Source organism: Sapajus apella, unplaced genomic scaffold, assembly GCF_009761245.1.
Source record: "Sapajus apella isolate SASKATOON/1434 unplaced genomic scaffold, GSC_monkey_1.0 scaffold39, whole genome shotgun sequence".
NCBI lineage: Eukaryota > Metazoa > Chordata > Mammalia > Primates > Cebidae > Sapajus > Sapajus apella.
This window is the reverse complement of record NW_022436979.1, coordinates 3941565-3948292: the sequence shown is the minus strand read 5'-3', so window position 1 is coordinate 3948292 and position 6728 is coordinate 3941565.

Genomic DNA, 6728 nt, shown 5'->3' with positions numbered 1-6728 from the left:
GTCTCAAACCAAGGAATCCCACAAAGTCTACGTCACTGCCCTGCCACCTTTGTCAGAGCAAGTGCTGGTATCCACTGCCAGGACACTTGAAGACAAGTCACATGACTGGATCTTTTGTAGATATTCCCCAGCACCGGCAGAGAACCTGGTAGCCCCATTGGGTTACTAGACCCAGAAGGGCAGTAACAATCATTGTAGTCTGTCTCTCAGGAAGTCCCATTCCTAGGATGTGGGGGACACCACATCAGGGAAACACCCTGTGGGATAAAAGAAGCTGAATGTCAGGCCTTGAGTCCTACATTGTTCCACTGGTGGAAAGTTTCTTACAACAGAGACACAATTGCAGTGCTGGGCACAGTAGGAAAAGCCTGCACCTCTACCCCATCAGGCAAGCCACCTCTGTGATCATAAAGGGTCTTGGAAAAGGGGTCCTTGTTCCCCTAGGCACAATACTGCAGACACAGCTAGGGCTTCTCTCACAGGCATGCAGCATAGATGCTTCTATAGACAGCTGTCTTGGAACAATTCATGTTGATTGTAGCCCCACAGAAGGAGTGCCCAAGAGGAAGAGTCATAATTCCACCTTACTTGGAACATCAACATTTCTACTTGTAATATCAGTATTTTGACAAATAAAAAGAGATGCATGTCTGATCTGAATAACCAGAACATTAGGACAGGAGCCACACTGTGAGATGGATAGCTTTTCTACTAGCCTGGCAGGAGAGCTAAGGTAGCTCACACCCTTCAACCTGATAAAACCTCAGCACATCTAATTAAGACACATGCATACACAAAAAAAAAAAAACACACACACACACACATACATACACACACACACACACACACACACACTAACCACCACGTTGATCAAGGCTGGGACCTCTTTTCACCATTGGGTATTATATCTACCCACCAGCTTTGACTACAACTGGTGCCCACACAGGGATATTTCCCCTATTTGCCTGAGGCCTGAATCATCAACTCAGTAAATAAAATACTAGGAAAAGATAAATAAATAAATAAATAAAAGTGTATACTATGAGAGAATAAGATAAGCCCCAAGAAATCCTTGCCATTCCAACCCCATAGGAGATGCTGAATTTGCCCACACACCAAGTACATAACTAATACAACCAGCATCTGGGAAAGCCAGCATATGAAGACTCTCTATAACTAAGGAACTCATACAGAGTCTGCACCCCTACAAGCACCAAGAATCAAATTAGTCTATTATAAGCTGTAAATATTACAGGGGCAAAAAAAAAGGAAATTTAAAAAAGCAAGCACAGTCCAATCAAAAATAAATTCAAGAACAATGTGAAGAATTAGCCTACCAAAATGAGAAGGAACCAGAAAAGTGATTCTGGTAATATGACAAAATAAGGTTCTATCGTGCCCCCAAAAAATCTCACTAGCTTCCCAGCAATGAATCTAAACCAAGACCAAATCTCTGAAATGCCAGATTAAAAATGTAGAAGTTTAATTATTAAGCTACTTATGGAGATACCAGAGAAAGGTGAAAACTTAAAGTTTTCAAAACTTAAGTTAAAGTTGTGAAAACTTAAAGTTCTTTTTTAAACAATCCAGAATATGAAGGAAAATTTTCCCAGAGATAGTTATGTTAAAGAAACACCAATCAGGACCTCTGAAAATGAAAGACAGAGAAATTCAAAATGCAGTGGAAAGGTCCAACAAGAGACTAGAACAAGTAGAAGAAAGAATATAAGAACTTGAAGACAAGGCTTCTGAATTAACTCAGTCCAAAAAGACAAATAAAAAAGAATCCAAAAAAATGTACAAAGTCTCCAAGGAAAACGGGATTATGTAAAATAGCCAAACCTAAGAATAATTGGTGTTCCTGAAGGAAAAATGAAGTCTAAAAGTTTGGAACATTTATTTGAGTGAATAGTTGTGGAAATTTTCCTTGGCCTTGCTAAAGAGATACACATTCAAATACAAGAAGCTCAAAGAATTCCTGGGAAATTCATTGCAAAATGATCATCACCAAGGCACATAGTCATCAGGTCATCTAAACTCAAGATGAAGGAAAGACTCTTAAGAGTTATGAAACAAAAGCACCAGGTAAACTACAAAGGAAAACCTATCAGACTAACAGCAGATTTCTCAGCAGAAACCTTACAAGCCAGAAGGGGTTGGGCTCCTCTCTTTAGCCTCCTTAAATAAAATAATTGTCAGCCAAGAATTTCGTATCCAGGAAAATTAAGCTCTATAAATGAAAGAAAGATAAAGTTATTTTTGACAAACAAATGCTTAGGGAATTTTCCACTACCAAGCCCGGACTATAAGGAATGCTAAAAGGAGTTCTAAATCTTAAAGCAACAGCTTGATGTGCACCAAAACAAACCTTTTTAAAGCATCAGTCTCACAGGCCCTATAAAACAATAAGACAATTTAAAAAACAAGGTATCTAGGTAACAACTAACATGATGAATAGAACAGTGCCTCACATCTCAATATTAAAGTTGCATATAAATGGCTTAAATACTCCACTTAAAACATACAGAATGGCAGAATGGATTAAAAACCACCAACCAAATATCTGCTGTCTCCAAGAGACTTGCCTAATACAAAAGGATTCACATAAACTTAAGGTAAAGAGATGGAAAAATAAATTCCACACAAATGAAAACCCATCCATATTCATATGGAAACAAAAAAAAGCTCGCATAGCCAAAACAATACTGAGTAAAAAGAATAAATATGAAGATGTCACATTACCTGACTTCAAATTATGCTACAAGGCTCTAGCTACCAATACAGCATGGTACTAATATAAAATAGGCATGAAGACCAGTGGAGCAGAATAGAAAACCCAGAAATAAAGCTAAATGCTTAAAGCCAACTGACCTTATATACAGTATACAAAAACATAAAATGGGGAAGGGACCCCCTATTCAATAAATGGTGTTGAAAAGTGGCAGGCCATATGTAGAAGAATGAAAATGGATCCCAATCTCTCATCTTATACAAAAATTAACTCAAAACGGATCAAAGAGTTAAATCTAAGGCCTGAAACCATAAATATTTTAGAAAATAACATCAGAAATACTATTCTAGACATTGGTTTAAGCAAAGAATTCATTACTAAGACCCCAAAAGCAAATGCAATGAAAACAAAGACATATAAATGAGACCTAATTAAACTAAAAAGCTTCTGCACAACAAAAGAAATAGCAAAGAGACAACCCACAGAGTGGGAGAAAATCTTCACAAGCTATACATTCAACAAAGGACTACTATCCCAAATCTACAAGAAACACAAATCAGCAAGGAAAAAAGCAAATAATTTCATCAAAAAGTGGACAAGGGACATGACTAGACATTTCTCAGAAGATATACAACAGCCAAAAAAACGTGAAAAATGCTGAACATTGCTAATCATCAGGGAAATGTAAATTAAAGCCACAATGAGATGCCACTTTATTATTGAAAGAATGACCATAATGAAAAAGTCAAAAATCAATAGATGTTGGCATGGATGTGGTAAAAAGGGAAAGCTTTCACACTGCTAGTGGGAATGTAAATTAATATAACCACTAAAGAAAAAAAGTATGGAGATTCCTTAAAGAACTAAAGTTAGAACTACCATTCAGCAATCCAGCAATCCCAAGAAGTCATTATATGAAAAAGACACATGCACACATATGTTTATAGCAGCACAATTCACAATTGTAAAGATATGGAACTAACCTAAGTGCCCATCAACCAGTGAGTGGATAAAGAAAATATAGCCTATAGAAAGAGCATAGAATACTATTAAGCCATAAAAAAAGAATGAAATAATGTCTTGTGAAAACTTTGGTGGAGCTGGACCCCATTATTTTAAGTGAAGTAACTCAGGAATAAAAAACCAAATATCATATGTTCTCATTTATAAGTGAGAGATAAGCTATGCGGACACAAAGGCAAAAGAATAATATAATGAATATTGAGGACTCAGGTGGGGAAAAGCTGGGAGGGGAGTAAGAAATAAAAGACAACATACTAGATACAGTGTATACTGCCCAGGTAACAGGTACACTAAAATCTCAGAAATCACCCCCTAAAAGAACTGATCCATGTAACCAAAACCCCAAAAACTACTGAAAATAAATTTAAAATTTTAAACTAAATAAATAAATGTTTTTCCTGTTCAAAAAAGAGCTTTGTCTTTCTTTACCTACCTGAATATACACAGTTTGCTATGGCATGAGTATTCCCATTGCCATACTCTGTCCCCAAATAAATACCTTTATTTTAGAATAAGGAAAGAAAGCATCTCTGTCTTATGACCTGATGTGGTTTGGCTGTGTCACCACCCAAATCTCATCTTGAATTGTAGCTCCTGTAATTCCCACATGTTGGGGGAGGGACCTGATGAAAGGTGATTGGATCATTGGGACAGGTCTTTCCCTTGCTGTTCTCATGATAGTGAATAAGTCTCACAAGATCTGATGGTTTTATAAAGGGGAGTTCTCACACACACACCCTTTTGCCTGCTGCCATGTAAGATGTGACTTTGCTTCTTCTTTGCCTTCCACCATAATTGTGAGGCCTCACCAGCCATGTGGAACTGTGAGTCCATTAAGCCTCTTTCCTTTATAAATTGCCCAGTCTCAAGTATATCTTTATTAGTAGCATGAGCACAGGCTAATACAGTCCATTGGTACCAGGTAGCAGGCATTCCTGAAAAGATACCCAAAAATACGGAAGTGACTTTGGATCTGGGTAACAGGCAGAGGCTGGAAGAGTTTGGAGGGCTCAGAAGAAGATAGAAAAATGTGGGAACGTTTGGCTCAGAAGACAGGGAGATGTGGGAAAGTTTGGAACTTCCTAGAGACGTGTTTTATGGCTTTGACTAAAATGCTGATAGTTATAAAGACAATAAGGCCCAGGCTGACATGGTCTCAGATGGAAATGAGGGACTTTTTGGAAACTGGAGTAAAGGTCAGTCTTTGCTATGCGAAGACACTGGTGGCCTTTTGCCCCTGCCCTAAAGATCTGTGGAACTTTGAAGTTGAGAGAGATGATATAAGATAACTAGGGAAAAGAATTTCTAAGCAGTGACGTGTTCAAGAGGAAGCAGGGCATAAAAGTTTACAAAATTTGCAGCCTAATGATGTAATACAAAAGAAAAACCCATTTTCTGGGGAGAAATTCAAGCCTTCTGCAGAAATTTGCATAAGTAATAAGGAGCTGAATGTTAATCACCAAGACAATGGAGAAAATGTCTCCAGGGCATGTCAGAGACCTTCCTGGCAACCCCTCCTATCACAGGCCCAGAAGCATTGGAGGGAAAAGTGGTTTCATGAACCAGGCCCAGGGCCCCCCTGCTCTGTACAGCCTAGGACTTAGTGCCCTGCATCTCAGCCACTCCAGCTGCTGCTAAAAGGAGCCAAGCTACAGCTGGTGCTGGGGATTCAGAGTGCAAGTCCCAAGACTTGGCAGCCACAGGCACCATGCAAGTCTGAAATCCAATAGTACAGTCATTAAACATTAAAATTGCAAAATGATCTCCTTGGACTCCATGTCTCATATCTAGGTCACACTGATGCATGAGGTGGGCTCCCATGGCTTTGGGCAGCTCCACCCCTGTGGCTTTACAGGGTATAGCCCTGCTCCCAGCTGCTTTCACAGGCTGGCATTGAGTGTCTTTGACTTTTCTGGGTACACAGTGTAAGCTGTCAGTGGATCTACCAATTTGGAGTCTGGAGGACAGTGGCCCTCTTCTCACAGCTCCATTAGGCAGTGCCCCAGTAGGGACTCTATGTGGAGGCTCCAACCCCATATTTCCCTTCCACACAGCCCTTGCAGAGGTTCTACATGAGAGGCTTACCCCTGCAGCAAACTTCTGCCTGGACATCCAGGTGTTTCCCAACATCCTCTATTAACTAGGCAAAGGTTCTCAAACTCTAGTTCCTGACTTTGATGCACTGGCAGGCTCAACACCACACAGAAGCTGCCAAGGCTTGAGGCTTTTACCCTCTGAAGCCACAGCCAGGGCTTTACATTGATTGGCCCCTTTCAGCCATGGCTGGAGTGGCTAGGACATAGGACACCAAGTTCCTTGGCTGCACACAGCATGGGGGCCCTGCCACTGTGGCCTCTAGGCCTGTGATGGAATGGGCTGCCGTGGAGGTCTCTGACATGCTATGGAGACATTTTCCCCCTTGTTTTGGTGATTAACATTCAACCCCTCATTACTTATGTAAATTTCTGCAGTCAGCTTGAATTTCTCCTCAGAAAATTGGATTTTCTTTTCTATCACATTGTCAGGCTGCAAATTTCTGAAATTTTATGCTCTGCTTCTCTTATAAAATTGAATGCCTTTAACAGCACCCAAGTCACATCTTGAATGCTTTATTGGTTAGAAATTTCTTCCACTAGATACCCTAAATCATCTTTCTCAAGTTCAAAGTTCCACAAATCTTTAGGGAAGCAGAAAATGATGGCAGTCTCTTTGCTAAAACATAACAAAATTCATCTTTGCTCCAGTTCCCAGGTTCTTCATCTCCATCTGAGACCACCTAAGCCTGGATTTCATTGCCAATATCATCAGCAGCATTTTGGCCAAAGCCATTCAAGTCTCTAGGGAGTTACAAACCCTCCCATATTTTCACGTCTTCTTCTGAGCCCTCCAAACTGTTCCAACCTCTGCTTGTTACCCAGTTCCAGTCACTTACACATTTTTGGGGTATCTTTTTAGCAGCACCCCACTTCTGGTA